The sequence below is a fragment of the Lissotriton vulgaris genome, chromosome 6, assembly GCF_964263255.1.
Source record: "Lissotriton vulgaris chromosome 6, aLisVul1.2, whole genome shotgun sequence".
In the NCBI taxonomy this organism is placed as follows: Eukaryota; Metazoa; Chordata; class Amphibia; order Caudata; family Salamandridae; genus Lissotriton; species Lissotriton vulgaris.
Window position 1 is genome coordinate 1,861,340,262 of NC_141694.1, and position 20,918 is coordinate 1,861,361,179.

Sequence of the window (20,918 nt, forward strand, 5' to 3'; positions counted from 1 at the left end):
TGCCGTGACAGAGTGCCAGAGGTGAATTTCCCTAACAAAGATGCTCATGCCTGAGCACAGGTTACTGATGATGCCCAATAAGCTGAAGCTAGCTTGGACCAAAATAGCTCCTCTTCACACAGGGCCTGGTCCTAGTGGGGCAGGACTTAGGAAGCTTTGCACAGACTTTGTTCCTGTCTGCAGTAACACATTTGACGATAAAACAATAAACTGTAATGCAGAGTTCAAATCAAAGTAGGATGTGGCATCAAGTGAGTAGTGACAGATCCCTGGCTGTTTGATGCTCCAGTAGCAAATGATAGACAGTCACCTTAGAGTTGCCTACCCAGAATGCATTGCCCCAGGACAACCTGGGGAATTGTAGGCTGAAAAATCCTAAAACACTCTTTCAGTTCCTCCATCAGCTGAACTCCAGATCAGCATTATGGATCTGCTGATGTACGACGAGCACTACACAAAAATAAGCCAGGATTATGATTGACTAAATCAGGGTTCTGAAGTCCCAGCACACTTATGTCTTAGAAAAAAGCTGCTTGATTAGGGTGGTTCCCATGACCCTCCTCTGTCAGGATGGATGGGGGCTCAGCAGACCCCTCTATGTCACAGACACCACATGCCTGCTAAGACGTTACTGCCCAGCAATTCACTGTACAACTGGGCAGAAAATGGCAGATTGCCTTACCTGGCCCTTCTCTGCCTTGCCGGACAGATACATTTACTGCCAGCTGTGATGGATGGCAGAATTTGACATAATTTGGCCCTTGTTGCATTGGCGTTTTATCACCTCTACTGTTTACAGTTTGAATGTTTCCCACATTAATATTTATTCATACTGCAAACTTGTTTAGTCCAATACATTGCCTATGGGAATGCAGCCTTTGACCTGCCTTAATTATGCAGATGGACATTCCACTCTGCACCACTTAAACAGCACTGCAAATATAGGTGGCGAAATGCAGTGGGCACAGTGGGGAGAGCTCATAAAACTGCACTCACCGCGAGGCAAACATCGGTGTCCACAGTGTGTCAGTGTTTGTGTCACAGTGAAATCTCCACAAAGCTGCCTTATGAACCAAAGCTGTTGCCTGTTTTATTTGTGATATTAATCACCTTCTGCTGTAGCCCTTTTACTACACCTCTTTAACATTTTTTATCTTATTTTCAAAAATCTGTTACTAAACAACTCTTTCAAACATGTTATATTTAGTTGTTACAGCTAGATCAGTGTCTTTGATGGCATTGGTGTGAGACTGCAATGATTAAAACAAACAGAGATTTGGATAAGAGAAGAGGAAAAATAATATTCATGTATTGTGTTCATTACACTACGAACACGAGGCAAAGACATTAGACATTCTGGTTGCATTACTGTCTAATTTCCAAACTTGAATTCATGTTCAGAGCTGGGAACACTCTCTCATGCAGGTAAAACAAAATGGAAGCATAATCTCAACAAAGCACTAGGGGACAGATTTAACACTTACTCACTTACCCTTGTGCTATGCGAAAAGGAGAGAGCACTATATTTACAGAAATAAGGCACTCTCGTCCCCTTTTCCTTGCATCAGCACGGAAATCAGCTGCAGCGCACCCTTGAGACACCTTTGAGCCTCAGTTCACGGGTGTCCCCGTGAGCGTAGCATAGTTTTTGTACTGAAAGAGTAGCCTTCCAGTACAAAATACCATTCTCAGACTAACTTTAACCCTTGTCCTTATTTGTATGTGTTGTGTAAAGTGCAGCACACCTACAAAGTCCTTGCTCCTCCTTCAAAAGGGCATAGTTTTCTGGTGCTAAACTCTGTCCACTTTATTTAGTAAATGAGGTTTAGCATCAGAAATCTTGGGTGGTTGCATGGGAACGCCCATGCACCACCCATAGGGGCATATTTAGAAGTACTTATCACAGCCAGAACGTCACTTTTGACCCTCTAGTAAAGATAAGCCCTTTGCCTTATTTTCAAGGTGGAGTTAAAGCTGCCTTGTGAATAAGGCCCCATTTCAAGCAGCATTTAGCATGAAAGGGGAGTCAATGAATAGTGGGATGGGTGCTTCACCGCAACACACATTTCATTTTGACGCTGCCCCTATTTACAAAGAAAAAACCACAGTTGATGGACAGAATGCAGAATATTGTCATACATTCACCCCAGTACAGAGATCTGGGCCAAAATCCATCGTTTTTTTGCAGTCCACACCACCACAGGTCAGACATGGCCATATGCAAATCAGCCTTGTCCCTGTGCCTCATGGAAACAGTCCAGCTGGAACTGCCAAGCCATGTCTTTCCTGGACCGGAATCAAGCATCCTAGGAGCGGTTTCTGGCTATCAGCCGTCTTCAGCCTGGATAGCTTGACTCCAGTGGTGTGGAAAGCATGGGACTCACGTCCAAGCATACCCATCCCACTCGGGGTGACAAATGCAAAAATAACAGTTGATGGACAGAATGCAGAACAATGTCATACATTCACCCCAGTACAGAGATCTGGGCCGAAATCCATCGTTTTTTTGCACTCCACACCACCCCAGTTCAGACATGGCCATATGCAAATCAGTCTGACCCTGTGCTTCATAGGAACAGTCCAGCCCGAACCGCCAAGCCATGCCTTCCCTGGACCAGAAACAAGCTTCCGAGGACCGGTTTCTGGCATTCCAGCCATCTTCAGCCCGGCTTGCTTGAATCCAGTGGTGTGGAGAGCATGGGACTCACGTCTGAGCATACCCATCCCACTCGGGGTGACAAATGCAAAAACCACAGTTGATGGACAGAATGCAGAACAATGTTTACAATTTACAAAGGAGGCGTAAATATGGGTCAGCGCCAAAAAAAAGACCAGCAAAAACCTGGTTTTAAACAGGCGATGATTAATTTCCCCTCATTTATGCTGTTTCTATGTGTACTGCACTATGATGCAAGGGTGCCTGTGTTGGCACTGGGCAGCTAAATTTAGCAATAGTGGTAGGGGAAACACATGGGTTCACCGTATTCTTTCTAAATAGGGTGCATCCTTATGTTTGGTAACTGTCAGAGCGTGGCGTTAGCAATCTTGGCTTAACACCACACTCCAACAGTTTCCTTGTAAATATGTCCCTTGGTACGCCCCCTTGGAGTTAAGTAATAGAAAGCAGTGCTATGCTTTGCAGTACTTTCACATTATTTCCAGTGCTAAACAAGTTTGGCGCTGTATTAATGAATTCCCAATGGTGGCCTATGAGCGGCATAGGCCTCACAAGAGTGAAAAACAAAATTGGTTGTTTGTCACGACCAGGACAAGTAAAACACAAAAGCACATGTCCTACCTTTTACTTACATAGCATCCTGGCCTTAGGTCTACATAGGTCTTACCTTAAGTGTGACTTGGATGCAATAGAAGGGGAGTTTACGGCTTGGCAAATTGTTTTAAATGCCAAGTCAAAGTAGCAGCAAACTGCACATACAGGCACTGCAGTGGCAGGCTTGAGACAGGTGTGAAAGGCTACCTCTGTGGGTGGCACAATTAGTGCTGCAGCCCACTAGTGGTATTTAATGTACAGGCCCTGGGTATATGGCATACCAATTTACAAGGGACTTACACATAAATCACGCATGTCAAACAGGTTTAAACCAATATGCCAAGTTTAGTTCTGAGAGCACATGCACTTCAGCACTGGTTAGCAGTGGTAAAGTGCCCAAAGTCATATAGCCAACAAAAAGGTCAGAAAAAAAGGAGGAAAAGGGCAAACAGTTTGGGGGTAACCATTCAGAGTGTGCCATTTTCCCCTAAACCAATATGTGGTGCTTCCCTCCACCTGGACCCTGGAACATCCCTCTGGATTTATATTTTTTAAGGACAGGAACCCACTATTTTTCTTTTGGACCCCACAACCAGTCCTCTGGATGCAGGTTGCCTCCTGATATCTGTTTTTGTGTGCATTTTTTCTAGTAATCAAGTCTGAGTTCCCAGTCCTAAGTCCTACGTCTTGGTCACAAGGTGGCTGCTGCCAAATCTTTCTTGATGTGGTGGCAGCCAATCAGATCTCGTCGCACAGCGTATAATTTCTATTTTTCAAAAACGACTAAATGGATTTACACTGAATCCCCCAAAACACACTGTGTAGACCAAGGTATAGCTTTCTGCAAAATGTGGTTAAAAATGCGTTCAGCGGTGTGTTCAGCGGTTTTGGTAATAGTTGTGTCTAAATTTCCTATGGAAAAATTAGTTTTGAGACCCCATGTTTTCTCAACCTCCACTTGACAGATCACCCCGAAACTTTGCAGTTAAAAGCTGAGGTGGAGGAGCTATTTTTTGGAAAGTTTTGGGAAGATTCGTCAAACGGCTGTAAATGGAAACACGATCCTAACTATAACTACCTAGTTAGGGGCCGATTCCGATCTCGGTCGGAAGGGCACCGAATTGGGTTCGACATCAGCGGATCCGATTCGGAGGCTGAATTTCTGTCCGGTTCGTACACAGGTCCGGACGACAAAGTACGATGCGAAGAAGCGTGGAATCTCCGTACGATTTGTTTCCGAGTTCGAACTCGGCCGTAAGGTAACCGTGGCGCGCAATGGAGACGTTTCACGACCGAGCTAGTACGATGCTGGATTCGGACAGCCAGATCGAGTCAGAGTGTCCAGTTTGCAAAATCTCCCTGGGGTGGACTTTGGGGGTACGCGCGAGACCCCCAGTTACCCGCAGCCTTACGACTCGGACACAGGGGGAGACCCATGGGTCTCCCTAACACAGGCAAGTATGGTGCGGATGGCACCAACGCTTACACACTGTAGGGGGCGCACTTGTCCGCAACGTACCCATTCAGTCAATGGAAGCCTTGGAGTGAGATGGGATGATAAGATGTCTTTCTCTGCCCATATCCAGCAAGTGGCCGGCTGCTGCCTAAGTAAATTGAGAAACCTTCGCAAGTTTCTCAAACTTCTTCCCGAGAGTTGCAGAAAGATGGTAGTCCATGCAACTGTCACTTCACGGCTGGACTACGCCAATGGTCTCTACCTGGGCCTCCCTAAATTCTTAATCCATAAACTGCAGGTGGTTCAAAATGCGGCTGCGAGGCTGTTACTGCAAATTCCATTCAAACAGTCGGTCTCTCCGCATCTTCGAACCCTGCATTGGCTCCCTGTCGCCAACAGGATAAAATTCAAAGCCCTGACACTTGCGTTCAGATCTTTGCATGGTTCCTGCCCTCCTTACCTAAGAAAACGCCTCCCTAGGTATACACAACATCGTGTACTACGGTCGAATGACCGTATCCTGCTGGCTGTACCACGAGCAAAAAAGGCACGCCTTGGTGGTCGCACCTTTTCAGCAAATGTTTCTGCGCTATGGAACTCCCTACCGCAAGCAATCCAGCAGGCCCCTGCTGAATCCTGCTTTAAGAAGCTGCTAAAAACGTGGCTCTTTTCCCAGCCTCGATAGGTCTCCCCCTCCTGCCCCTGGACCTCTGTGCTACGTTCCTACAGCGCCGGGACACCTCCTTGTGAGGTAGCTGTTCGCGCTCTATAAATCACATTATTATTATTATTATTATTACGCGTTGTACGATCGGCTCCCATTGACTGCTATGGGAGTACGACCGAACCGAGCCCGACTGCATACGACCGCATCGTACTCGCGCTGTCGGACTGCAGGAGTCCGGTTGGGTCGGAAATCACCCCGAATCAGGCTTGATCAGAGTGCTTTCCGACTGAGATCGGATTTGGCCCCCTAGTGTTAATGCTTTGTGAGGTAGTGTTCTTTAAAGATGTGGGATAACCTGACATTTTGCTTGTCAAGCTTGCTTATATCGAGCAGAAAACCATGCAAAACAAAGTCACTGTCACTTTTCATGGTCTTCAAAAGAACTATCCAGAATCCTACATATTGATCAAATAAAGCAATGCAAAAGTTTGCTCATGGTTCAAAGTTGTAACTTTCTTCTCTGTGATGCTGTATAGAGGTTAGGACATTTCATAAAATACTGTAAAGTACTGTTCAAACTTACCACATCATTTTGAGGTGGACCGTAGGCACTTCCATATTCCATTGCTGAAGAGCTTTAAAATTAGGGTAGGAGTCCTGTGAGGCATCTGCTGACAAGAGGGTGTAGGCGGGAGGTGGGAAGATGGAAGAAGTAAGGATGGAAGGAGGAGACAATGGGCCAAACTAGGAATTTTGATGCATGCTGGGATATTTAGAAGCTGGGGGGTAGAGGATAGAATTACAGCCATACGGTTTGAAGGCGGGGTTTGGCACACACTCATGGGCTTCAGGTGAATAAGAGAGCAACAGATTGAAGGTAGTCTTTGCCTGCTACTGTCAAGATGTTCTGTGGGGTGTATTTGTCGCAGCAGTATACAGAACCCTTGTAACCAACAGTTGTGTGAGGTGATGGCATTTGATTGATTTGTGTCACTCAGAGCAGGACTTTTCGAATATGTGGTTTCCTATATAGCCAAGGACCATTTATCCAACTCAAATTCCTTGTAACGGCAAACATTTTTTATTGCCAAATGTTATGTTACCTGAGTTTATATAGCACGCAGCTGCCTCAGCGAAGAGGCGTCCTGGCGCTGACAGATTTAAAAACTACAGGCCATCCAATGTCCTATCTTGCCACGACTCTGGCACTGCCTTATTATCTTGATTGGCAGGAATTAGAATTGCGGCTCTAAAGGCAGCCTGCATGCTGCAGCCAGAGCTGTGTAAAACGCATTCAAATGTGATGCATTCATATAACTACCTATTTTACAGACAAGGTATTACACCTATCACCCTAAAAGTTGTATTCAGAAACCAAGCCGCTTCATGGGGTTCTCACATGGTTAGAAGCAAAATAAATTACCAGCTAGAGAACAAATGGCGAGATTCACCATTACCTAGCTCTTCTCAGGACATGCATCCAAGACATGATGCAGCTTTGATTTCTGACATATTTAAAAAACTGAGTAAAAATAAAGACTCCAAAGACCCCAATGCTGACGCTATTCAGACCACAGTAAAGACTGATGAGGTGAGCTCCGATATTACAGTAGAGGTAACCATTGAACAGCCCAATACTGTCGGAAACATAGAGGGGCAAGAACAGCAGGGGGTGGTTCCTGCAGGCGATCCCGTGGTCAACATATTGGCAATACCCCGAGTATTAGAAGAGATCCTGGAAGATGATACCGGGGGGAGCTGCAGTGGTAAAAAAGAAGCCCCAAGTGAGGCATTCTTTTCAGTATCAGAGGGCGGTGAATGGTCGGAGGAAGAGGATGACAGCCTGGATCAAGAAGCCAGTGATCTAGATACTGGCAGTGATTTGGAACAAGATGAAGGTAGCCCCCCTGAGTACAGCGGTGAAAGCTATGGTGAGAACAAAAATTCATGGCCAGAAGAGAGAACAGCCGCTGACTAATACAACTCCAGATAGTCCAGGTGGGGAATCAGCGCAAATGTCCCTTCTGGAGGTTATTCACCAGGAGATATTAGCGCATAGGGAGGAAGCAATACAGGAGAGCCGTAAATCTCAGGCGGCAGTCAGAAAAATGCAAGGGGTGGTTAGGAAGCTGACTAAGGTATGTGTGAACCTGGGAGAGCGGGTTACTAATCTGGAAGACAGAGTTGTCTCTACCGAAGCCGAATCAGCGGCTGCATCCAATAAGGTTGATATGCAAACAAAGCAGATAACTGATATACAGTGGAAACTAGAGTCGTTGGAAAACAGATCACGTCAGAATAACCTACGCATTCTGGGAATCCCTGAAGGGTCAGAGGGTACAGACATGAAAGCATTTGTTGTTAAACTTTTTGAGCATGCCTTTACGGACTTGAAAGATTGGGATTTTGACAGGGAGGTTCAGAGAGCGCATCGTACCCCTGCTAATATATATAAGAAGGAGAAAGAGGGAGACACGCCCAGAGCGATTTTAATTTTTCTGGGCAATTTTAATCTGAGGCAAGCAATCTCTGAGAGGGCGAGACCAGATAAAAAAAAGACGGTTGATGGCTACACTTTTTTTGTTCGCCCTGACTTTTGCCATATTACGGTGGAGAGGCGCTGGAGATTACGGCAGATGATCAAACCGTTTCAGGACAAGGGTATGCAGGCCTACCTGATAAACCCCGCTCAGCTGAAGATAATCAAAGACGGAAAAACATTATATTTCTCCTCTGAGATTAAGGCTAAAGAATTCCTGATGTCGCAAGTGGCCTAGAAAAATGTGTAAAACTGTTAAAATCCGATTGAAACAGTGGTCTGTAATTATATCTGAGATCACCATATTGGCAGTATTGACAAATGGATATCTTTTTGCAAAGTATAAAGCAGGAATATAGAGTGTGGGGTGGAGTGAAGTGTATAAGGTGGGGGGTCACAGAAAAAAAAAGAGGGAAAAAAGGGAAAAAAAAAATGGTGTACATGATTGAATCTCCTCAATCTGAGCTGCAAACCATCACGTGCACAGACCATCGGTCTGAGCGCCTCTGAACAAGGGGGGTGGGTGAGGGGGAGCTCCGGTTTGGAGCCGGGTAAGGGGAGGGAGAGAGAGCAGAGGGAGGAGCGGGTGGGGGAGGGGGGGAAAGGGGGGACGAAAAAAGTGGAAAATTACGAGATGGAAAGGAATTGGATTTGGGCTGGTATCAGGTACATGGTTAATAGTCAATGTAGGAAATGCAAACGCCTTAATAATGTCAGACATTAGGATCTGTACTATTAATGCAGGTGGTTTGAACGACTGGAAGAAGCGGCAAAGATTGAGTCACTTGGTTAAATCAAATAATATAGACATAGTTTGCATTCAGGAAACCCATATTCCCTTGAATAAAAGGAAGCTGTTGGAGATGTATGGGTATTCCTTGATTGGGTGTTCATCGCAATCATCAATGATCAGAGGGGTGGCTATTTTAGCAAAAAGTAATCTGGGTGGAGTGAAACGCAGTAAAACAGATGGGTCTGGTAGATGGGTATTAGTGGAACTGAACCTGGGGTTCACACTGTGCGCGATATATGGTCCGAATGAGGATGACCCAATGGTATATGATAAATTAGAAGAAGAGTTGGCTAATTGGACTACCCCGATGATAGTATGTGGTGATATGAATATTTCAGCAGACTGGCAACAGGGAAGTGACCATATAGGTCGTAAACGTAAAGTTAATAGAGCTCTAAGTTCCTTGATCCAGTACCATGGCTTGGTGGAGGTATGGGGAGAAAAAGTGCCCGGAGACCGAGGGTATACATATTTCTCCCACCCGGCGCAGAAATATTCCAAATTGGATTATTTTTTTGTCACAGCGGGGGAAATTGGTAAGGTTAATATAGCCAAATTACCAAGAATAGTCTCCGATCATAATCCCTTGATTTTGACGTATAAGGTCTCCAATATACAGAGGAAAACATCAAGATGGACCTTTGAAAGGAAATTATTAAATGACGATAGGTTCGTAAGACATATTAAAAAGTGGGCAAAGGAATTTTTTGAGTGTAACAGATATAGTGCTTCCAGAAATGGAGTCTGGGAGTCCTTTAAGGCTGCATTAAGGGGTGAGACGATTAGCTGCGCAGCAAAACTAAGGAAAGAGGATAGAAATAAGGTGGAAAAACTCATATCAGATTTAGCAGAAATAGAGAGATGTCATATAGAGGAAATAGCCTCAGGTAAAGATAGTGGGGAAACCGTTAGAAACATGGCTAGGGTCAAGGGCGAAATTTTAAAAATAATCACGCAGAAGGAGATATGTGAATACCAAACACAAAGAGCAAGGAGGTATGAGACTGGATTAACTTGGACTTGGAAACTTGGATTAACGAAGATTCCGCCCCCGACATCTTGGCAGCTATCCCCACGGGATATTACATCATTCACGCTAACCGACCTGCTGGGAAGACAGGTGGCGGGGTAGCGGCAATAATCCGCTCTGAATATACCTTCTCCGAGATTACGGTAATTCCCATCCCTAAAATTGATTATTTGGCAATAAAATGTATTTCCCCTAAATCGTCCTTCATTTGTGTTCTTGTTTATAGGCCCCCCCATCATATGCCTCTGTTCCCCCAACTCTTTAGCGACGCTATCGCTCCGCTTGTAATTAACCATGCCAATATTTTGGTAATCGGTGATTTCAATTATTGGCCTTCCGATGCCCATGAAAGTAACACGTCAGTTGAATTCTCCGAACTTCTAAAAACCATGAACCTCTCTCAACACATCAATACCCCCACTCATCGGTTGGGTCATATCCTTGACCAAGTTTGGACCTCTAACTTAGACATCTCCCCTCCTTCAGTTGTTCCTTGTTCCTGGTCAGACCATTATTTCATTTCGTTTCAGCTACCCCTTCACACTTTGTGCCCTCCACTTCGCATTAAAAATCTGTCCGCTCGCAACTGGAAAAGGGCCAACATGCTTGACTTTCACGATTCGCTGGTCTCTACTGCTCCGGAGTTGTATACTTCACTTGAGAATCAGGCTGATAATCTCAATGATTGGCTACGCCAGGCCAGCGATAAAGTAGCCCCTTTTAAGAAAATAAAAACCAAGCGCCCCCATGATGCTCAATGCTGGTTTTCTGACCAACTTATAGCAGCCAAACTTGCGCTCAGGCAATCGGAGCGCCGATGGCGGCGCCACTACGATCCGCAGCTTAAGCTCGCTTACAGGGAGACCTTAAAAACCTATAAATTATCCATCCTAGCAGCCAAGACGGCATTTTTCTCTCAAAAAGTTTTGAAGTCTAATAATAAATCGAAGGATATTTTCTCAATCGTGAATGAGCTGTCCCGCCCAGACAGAGTCACCCCTCAACCTTTACCTACCCAAACACTCTGTGACTCGCTCAACACCTATTTTTCAGAGAAAATAACAATAATTAAAAACAACATACCGGTTCCGGCCTCTTCCATTTCTCCCCCTCTCCCCCCTACTAACACTAGTACCCTGACGGAGTTTCCACCCATTTCGCATGAAGAGTTTGTCTCTCTCCTCCACAAAGTCAGCTCTGGCGCCCCCAGTGACTGCTGTCCTCCGCAAGTCTTGAAAGAGGCTTTTCTAGCGTGCCCAGGTCCCCCATTAGCATTGCTAAACAACTCTCTTGCCTCTGGGGAGGTTCCATCCTCCTTCAAGCAAGCTGCAGTCCTACCGATCCTAAAAAAAACAAATGCTGACCCTACCCTACTTAGTAATTACAGACCCATCTCCCTCCTTCCATATTTAGGAAAGATCCTGGAGACTTATGTCACCCGCTGCTTGAGCTCGTTTGTAGAGAAATCCTCTTTCTTGGATCCTCAACAAGCAGGCTTCAGACCCCTCCACTCCACCGAGGCGGTCATAGTAGCAGTCATGGACACTCTCAGGAAGGGTGCTGATAACAACATCTCTCAAGCCCTTGTCCTACTGGATCTCTCAGCAGCATTCGACACGGTCGATCATACTATTTTGATCGACCGTGTCCATAACGCTGGCATTCAGGGAGTGGCCCTTGACTGGCTCAGATCTTTCCTTCATCAGCGTTCTCAATCTGTTCATCTTTCCACTTTTTCCGCTCCTTACACTTCCCTTCCTTGTGGTGTACCCCAGGGTTCTGCACTTTCCCCTCTCCTGTTTAATTTGTATCTCCAGCCACTTTTAGCCTCCCTTCGAAACGCCCCAGTCACAATCCTTAATTATGCTGATGACCTTCAGTTAATTTTTCCCATCACTTCTCATTCGTCTTCCCGCATCGATTTTCAGTCCACTATGCTGTCCATTGCGGAGTGGATGTATCATAGTCATTTAAAGTTAAATCCTACAAAAACAGAGCTTGTCCTGGTAGGAGGACCCTCGCATCCTTGGAATGCCACCTTTTGGCCCACCACTTTGGGGTCAGCACCCACCCCGGTGAGCTCTGTCAAAAGCCTGGGGGTGATCATCTCCAATGATCTCTCCATGAAGCCGCACATTAACGCGGTGACATCTGCCTGTTTTTTTCACCTCAGGCGAATTCGCAAGATCAGTCGTTTCCTTACTAAAGAAGCACTAATTCAAGTTGTCATCGCGCTCATAACTTCCAGGCTTGACTATGCTAATAGTCTGTATGCTGGAATCCCCGCCTGTCACCTCCACCGACTTCAGCTGGTGCAGAATCAGGCTGCCCGGCTGATCTTTCGTCTGCCCAAATATGAACATGTCACCCCCCTTCTCCGTTCTCTTCACTGGCTCCCCATTTCGAAGCGTTCCACTTTCAAACTGGCATGCACTACTTTTAAGGCACTTTCGAACGCAGCCCCTCTGTTTATATCCTCAACTCTGTCTCGTCACATCCCTTCTCGAGCTCTCCGCTCTGCGTCACTCAACCTTCTGGATGTCCCCCGATTTAAAAGGAAAAAACACGGTGGTCTGAGTTTTTCGGTCCTGGCCCCATCGACCTGGAATTCCTTGCCGCCTTTTCTCCGCTTTTGCCCTAAATATGAGCTGTTTCGAAAATCTTTAAAAACTTTGCTTTTTCAAGCTGCTTTCGACTAACTCCCCTCCCTAGGTCACTGGTTACTGTTTTAAGTGCCAAGAAACCTATGGTGATAGCGCGCGGTACAAATAATTTTAATAGAATAGAGACTGGGGAACAAGCTGGTAGAGCATTAGCGCTCCGCATTAGGCAAGAAACAAACCGTAATAAAATTGGTAAGATTAAATATAACGGGAGAGAATATACAGACCCAAAATCTATAATGGATGTGTTTCAGAAATGTTATCAAAAACTTTACGATCAAGAGCCAGGGGTGGTACCATTCATGCAAGATCATTGTCCCCTAACCCCAAGGGTGGAGGAGGAAGATAGGGCCCAATTGGAACTGGATATAACAGCAGAGGAGATAAAAATCGCTTTGAATGAACTGGCATTGGGTAAAGCGGCGGGCCCAGACGGTTTACCAATAGAGGTTTACAGGGTTTTAGGGGATGAAATCCTTCCTTTGCTTGAAGATCTTTTTAATGGAATAATCTGTTCAGGTAATGTCCCGGATACATGGAAACAGACCAATATTGTAATATTTCATAAGAAGGGAAAACCAGAGGAGAACCCCGGATCATATCAGCCGATCTCGTTAATAAATACAGACGCTAAATTATATTCCAAAGTATGGGCGAAAAGGCTAGGAAGGATTATTGGCCAACTTGTCTCACCCTTGCAGCATGGGTTTGTCCCTGGGAGAGGTACCACTGAACACACAGCACGGGCAATTTCATTATTTGATGCTATGGCTGCTACGGGTGGAGATATGGCCATGATCCTTTTGGACGCCGAGAAGGCTTTCGACCGTGTGGTCTGGGACTCTATGTGGGAGGTATTGGCCAGAAGGGGTTTCGGAGAGAAATGCAGGAAAGCTATTAAAGCAATGTATATGGACCCAGTAGCCAGAATCACTACAATGGGATTTCAATCGGACGAGGTAGTGATTAGAAGAGGCACTCGTCAGGGATGCCCCTGCTCTCCCATACTCTTTTCACTGTATATAGACCCGCTAATTAGGAAGATTCTTGCTTCTGATAAAATATCTCCTGTTATATCTCACGGGCATACCACCAAGTTATTGGCGTACGCGGATGACTTGGCAATTGTTACCACTAATCCGCAAACGGCAATACAGGAATTAAACCATTTGGCTCAGGAGTTTGGGAAGTATTCAGTGTATAAGCTCAATACAGAAAAAACAATAATAATTTGTACAAAGAACATTCATAAAAGGGATCAAAGGTATGTGGACTCCGCGGTCTATCTAGGAGTAAAAATTTATGCAAATGTAGGTAAAATTATTCAGGAAAATTATGGGCCCTTACTGGCATCAATAGACAAAGAATTGAGAAGAATTGATGTATTAAATCTGTCTTTGATCGGAAGGGTGAATGTTTTGAAAATGTCAATGTTCCCAAAACTACTGTATTTATTTCGTGCTATACCGTTATTAGTTGATGAAGGTATGATGAAAAAAATGGAAGCAGTGTTTTCACAATTTTTATGTCAATATGGTAAAATCAGAAGATCGTTAGCTCGACTCTCTACACCATTAGAGGGAGGAGGATTATCGGCACCTAACTTAAGGCTCTATCACTGGGTTTGTCTAATGCTGCATATGAATCATCTATTGTATTATGATGCTCCTGAGATGCCGCTTGGTGCCCACAGAATCCCCACAATATATGAATTAGTTATTGGTGAAAGGGCTATGGGGATTTTAACACGTGAAATCAATGCCTTGTATTTTAAGAGGAGCAAAAGCAAAGTGATGTTAAGTGCGTGGGGTACATGGAAGGAGATATCGAAATTTCTCAAGATTCCTAAGATTAATGGTACAATAGATCTCTGGAACTCAAGCCCATTTCTACATCTCGGACAGAACAGGAATAGCGGTTTATGGAAGAGTCTGGGCATCAGATGTTTGGGGGATGTTATGTGTAAGGATGATCTTTTAGGGTTTGAGGTTTTGCAACAAAAATTTGGTATCCCTACGAATCACTGGCTGCTATATAAACAGCTAGAACAAACAGTGAAGTCACTAAGACCTAGGATATCTATCCAGGAGATAAATCCGATTGTGCAATATATAATGAATGGGGGCAAGAAGATCAAAATAGGATATAGATATCTTCTACAGGGTTTGGAAGAGGACATCGGACAAATAGAAACTGCCTGGGCTCTAAGAATAGGGAACCCAGACATAGATGTGGACTATGCTCTGGCATTAAATAGGAAAGTACTAAGAGCAACCAATTTAAAAGCACAACATTATAAGATGGTTTTTAATCTCTACTATACTCCCGCTAAGCTGTTTCAATGGGGTAAAAGGGATACAGATAGATGTCCAAGATGTAACCAAGGCCCGGCGGATCTAGTGCATATGTTTTATTCATGTCAGAATCTTAAACCTGTTTTAACAGAAATGGAGAAGTTTTTATCGGGGTTGCTAGAGTGTCAAATTCCTCTATCCCCTACTACTGTCTTGATTGGCAGGGATGAAAACCTTATAGTCGAACAGGAAGCTGAAGCTTTTATTTTTCTGTGTTTTGCTGTTTTTAGAATTTTGATTGCGGCGGCTTGGAAAGATCCGATAGCTCCCACATTTCAGATGTGGCTTACGAGACTGCTTGGGACTCATAATATTGAGGAATGCCTATATAGCTTTAAAGGTAAAAAGAGGAAAGAGTACGGTAAAAAGATATGGGCTCCTCTTAGTAATTGGAGAAAAATAAGATGATTAATTTGAATAGACCATGCCTTACCTCTATCGCATTGCAATGTAATGTCTTCCTACAAGGTTAACCTCTTTTTAAGTTCTTTGGATTTTCGACAATTGTTGGAAGACGTACAAGAGCTATTTATATCTGCATATCTGTTTTAATTCTTATGTCTGATTTTATCATGTTCTTATCCAGCTGATATTTGTGAATGTGTATGTTTTCTTTTTATATTCTGATCCATCTCAATAAAAAAATAAAAAAATAAAAAATAAAAAAGACATGATGCAGCTTTGCCTAGTCTATTTGACTACTGAACAATTTCAGCCTACTTAATCAATCCCATAAATCTCACTTTTTCGACACTTGACAACTCCCACTTTCTTTCTTGATTCATCCTGATCTTGACTAGCACTAAAAAGAGCAATACTTTTAAATCCCCTTGGTTTTCTCCCGAACTAAGAGAACTCAGAAAAGATTGTAAGAGAGCGGAGCGCATATGGCGGAAAGACTGGGCACCTACTAACAAAACCGCATATAAAGCTGCCCTAAGACTCTACAAATCGGCACGGCATAAATCTAAAGCAGTTTTTTTTGAGGAAAAAATTAGACTATCGGCCAACTCCGCCAGAGAAACATTTAAAATTGTTAACCAGCTCCTCAAAGTTCCGGCTCAAACCGTGATACATAACGATCCAGTACGAAAATGCAACCAGCTGGCAGAATTTTTCGATGCACAAATACGAAAAATCCTTGATAGCCTCCCTCAATCCTCTGTTACAGAACCCATCGAAGCTCCTCCCTCTGGCCCTTCTTGCCCTCAGTTTGAGGCATTCAGCTGTATTTCCAGGGAAGACTTCTGTAACATCTTATCTAATATAAAAAGTGGTTCTCCATCTGACCCAGTACCGATGCATATTCTAAAACAAATCATGAGTACTATTGCCCCAGTAGCCACTGAGCTACTTAACGCGTCCCTATCTACGGGCATAGTGCCCCCGAGCTGGAAGCAGGCCAGAGTCAAAACGCTCTTAAAGAAACCGGGACTAGACACCTCCGATCTGTCCAACTTTTGCCCGATCTCCCTTTTACCTGGATTGAGCAAAGTGGCCGAAAAGGTAGTGAATAGGCAGATCTCAGAGTTCCTGGAGTCTAACCACCTCCTAAGTGACTCCCAAACAGGCTTTCGCCCTGGGCAGGGCACAGACACCGCCCTCCTAGCGGTGACTGAAGAGGTAAGATGCATCTTGGATTCAGGGGGATCAGTAGCCCTGATCCTCCTGGATCTAAGCGCTGCATTCGATACCGTAGACCATGCAGTTCTCGCCCAACGCCTTGCCAAGCTGGGCATTACAGGGTCAGCCCTTAGATGGCTGCAGTCCTTCCTGGACAATCGATCCTTCAGGATATGGGAAAATGGCTCTATGTCCAATTCCACCCCCCTCCAGTGTGGGGTGCCGCAGGGCTCCGCCCTCAGCCCCACACTGTTTAATGTTTATATGGCCCCATTAGAGAAGGTAGTAGCCCCATTTGGGATCAAATCTATCAGCTACGCAGACGACACTCAGCTTGTCGTCTCGCTGTCACAACAAGGGGGCCGCCCTGATGACCTCCCGAAATGCCTTACGGCCATTTCCTCCTGGATGGCTAGCTCAAAACTTAAATTGAATGGAACTAAGACCGAGATCATGTTTCTGGGCAATCAAATCACATCCCTGCCTCCGGAGTTGTGGCCCCCCTGCATGGGAGACCTTCCTCCCCCCAAGGAGCAAATTAAAAGCCTGGGTATCTGGTTAGAACCCCGACTCACCTTTAAGACCCACGCGCAGAAGGTTGCAGGAGGCTGCTTCGGTCTGTTACGAGCAGCCCAGAAGGTCCTCCCCCTCCTTCCTTTTCAATCCAGAAAGCTGCTAATCCAGGGCCTGATCCTGTCCAAATTGGACTATGGCAATGCCCTCCTCCTGGCTGCCCCCCTTGCCACTATCAATACTCTCCAGCGAGCCCAGAACGCTGCAGCCAGGCTGCTCATGGGGGCGCCTAGACGGGCATCAGCCAAGCCATTGTTAAAGGCCCTTCACTGGCTCCCTATTCAAGAGCGGATCACTTTTAAATCACTCTGTATTGCCCATAAAACGCTGCAGGGCAAAGGCCCTCCGGCCCTGAGAGGACTGATTCGCCCCTACAAGTCGGCCAGGGCCCTCCGCTCAGACAGGGAAAATTTGGCCATCATACCAAGAGTGAGGAAGGCGCGTACTGGAGGCCACCGGTTCTCGCTGAATGCATCAAACAAATGGAACGCCCTTCCTAGAGATCTCCAGATGGAACCCGTTCACCTTAAATTTAGAAAAGCTCTCAAAACCTTTCTCTTCCCTACCACCCCCTAAATCCGTCCCCTCTTGAGTTCACTATGTTCAGGTCATTTTCAGCGCTGGGACGCTCCAGGGCAGCCATGCGCTCTATAAATCTAAATCTAATCTATAAATCTAAATCTAATCTTCTTTTAAGTAAGTGCCTTAACACCAGAATCTGACTTTTTAGAAGTAAGCACACTCTTTTCTCTTCAGAAAGATCTTGGAATAACTATGAAGTGTGGGTATTATTGAGCTTAAAGTGTCACTTTGTAGACACTTTAAGCTCAATACATTTGCTATAAGAAAGTGTGGAAAGTATTCTATAGGAATGTACATGCAATATTATAAATAGTATTCATTTGGGCTTTACTTCTGCTTCAACAAAAAGTCTAAGAATAAACAAGAAAATAAAATATATAAAGAGAAAAGTCAAACAAAAAGAGGTAGTGGTGGGCATTTCTGAAAAGAAAATGAAATTAGTTCATCTGATGGAAAGGATGTAGATAACGTAGAAGGAACTTAAACTCTTGAGTGTGCCAATGTTCTTTTTCTAGTGAAGAGAGCTTCAGGCACTGACCTGCGCCAAACATGTGCATCATTCCCTTTTTGCAAAGGGTACCTGTGGTCTCTGTGACTCTACCAAGAGGTCCACATATTTCATCAGTGAATACACTGCGACCCAGAGACGTTTTAAGGCATGAGCAAGGTGGGCAACTGCTCAGGGCCCCCAATCCAAGGGGCCTCCTGAAAAGGTAACTTTTACTCCATTTGACATCAGGCTCTTTAGCCTTTTTATCTAACTCTATCTCTAGCTACCTATTGTCATCGTTGGGATTTTTAAGGCACAGGGCAATGCATATTTAACTGTTTGATTCTAAAATTTCAACGTATGTTTCATGCAGACTTAAAAGAGCAGGAAATGGGTCATAAAATAAAAAGATTTTCTGAACACTGGTCCCCAAAATAGGTCTTGTCCATGGCCCACAAAATCCTTTCAATACCAATGCTCACACCCCTGTCCCAACACGCACCATTATTGAGCAGCGGAGAGGGAACTGCTGCCTCTTATTTGGATGGAGAGTCAGGAAATGAAAAATGGAGCCCTATTAGGGATCTGCTGGCTTGATGAAAGGGTAGGCGGAGAGTTCGAGAAATACAGATAGAGGACAGGCAAGTCAGGGGAGATCTATTAAGATTGTATGCAGTGTTTGTGTCACTAAAGAGGCGCAAATCTTTTTTTTCATGGGACTCTGATATCTGGGAGTCTAGCAGTTGTCATTCTAACAAGTGTTTTGCTTAAGGAAAGATGCATCACTTCTCGCTTTATCCACGAGCAGTGCATGCCTAATTGTGAGCATGGTTGGTGAGATCTTTATCGTTTTAAGGGGCATATTATCAAGAACGGAGTTAAAAATTATCGCCGGTTTAGCGGTAGAAAACTGGAGCTAAAGTGCCGATAATGGGCTTGATAATATGCCCTTATGAATTCCCATGGAAACACATGTTCTGCTGTGAACATGGGCTTCTATGGGAATTCTCCAGGGCATATTATCAAGCCCATTAGCTCCGCTTTAGCAGCAAAACCGGCGATAATGCCGTTCTTGATAATATGCCCCTGAGTTTCCTCGAGTGGCTGTGTTCCGCGAGCTCTCTGTTGTGTCGACAAAGGTATACACCTGTTACAACGCATTTGTTACAACGCAATACTGTTACAACGCGACTTTTACAACGCATACCATTACAACGCATTGCGCTGGGGGGCGCTCTAGGATAGGGAATAAGTATAATTTACTATCCAACACCTTCCCTAGGGTCCACGGGGACTGGAGTTAGAATAGTAAATTATACTTACTACTATCCAGCACCTCAAAGCGCTATGCGTTGTTATGGTATGCGTTGTAATGGTCGCGTTGTAACAGTAGGTAGTTGTAATGGTATGCGTTGTTGTAACATGGTACATCCGCCGACAAACACTGTTGCGCCAATGGAAGTCCCCTTCCAGCGTGGCTTTAGGTTGACTTTCCAATGCGGAGGTCTCTGACAACATATGCTGTTTGTAGCAACTCTGCAGGGTGGTGCCTTATCACCATGTCTGGTGGCTAAGTATTGGGCCGCCTAACCTTCCATAATCCTCGAGGACAGCCCGGCGTGGCCCTTCAACTCACTGTCTCTTAACACCTCTGCTGCACAAGGAAAAGGAACTGTGATTTCTGCACAAGACCGGCATGGTCCTTAAAGCCAACCTGCATGCTGCTGGACCCGTGCAGATGCTTTCATCATGTGCTAGTTGGGCATGCATTTATTTGGGCGATCCTTCCGAAGCCTAGCTATCCGCTGCATGGATGTGGAACCTTCCAACTGAAAACCTGCAAGTTTGCGAGCACTCAGCTTATTAATATACCTTCTATGTCATGACTTTAAAGGTAAACATTGGATTCTTGTTGTATTGGCCTTAGGTTATTTATAATATACTAATCTATTTTTATAAACCAGTGTGGAGTATTTTTGTAGTGTTTTGATTGTGTTACTGTGTGTGTGTGTGTCTATGTGTTATACAAATACTGTACACAGTGCCTTTTGTAATAAGCCTACCTGCTATGTGCCAAGCTACCAGAGGGTGAGCACAGGTTATTTTAGTTGTGTATCTAGCAAACCCTGACTAGAGTGGTGGGTTATGTCTGGTCTGAGTGCATGCCTGAGCCAACCAGAAACCCAATATTGAAAAAAGACTGGTCCCCCAGGCCGTGCATACCTCCTTTTCTTTCCCCAATCTCACATCTGGCCAACAATTTCAATTTGTATATGGACTATTCCCAAATTAAATCATGTATTTCTATACCTAGTATACCTCTCCTAGCAAGCACATTGAAAGACATCACCTCTGTATTGGTCTAAAGCTAGATACCTTAGCTAGTAGGTACACAGTGCTCGGATGGCCTTCTGGCAAAATATCCAACATAGGGATCGAGAGGCCTTTGACGTTCAAGGGCTCCCCTCTCACATTGCTCACAAGGCGCTCTATTGCCATTATATCACTAGGCTATCATGTCTTCAGTGCAACATTTTTTTGTGGATTTCAGTGGTGTTTTCTCTGTGGTTTCCAAACTGCTTGAAATCATTGCTTAACAGTATTTATTCAGCTGCCTAACCCCAAACTAAACAAATCTGTATTTGCCAGTGTGTTGAAAAAAAATAGTTTTTTTAATTTGATTGTTATACATTGATTGTTTGATTGCAAATACATAATTTGAAGGAGAAGCAGTACAGGGTTTGCAGTGCCTCTCCATTGCCAGTGTGTACAATGGAGTTATGCAGGACTGTATTAGCCATTAAAATCTGTTTTGCACTCACACATAGACTTACAGCTCATTATTCACTGTCACATCTCATTACCTCTCACACTTAC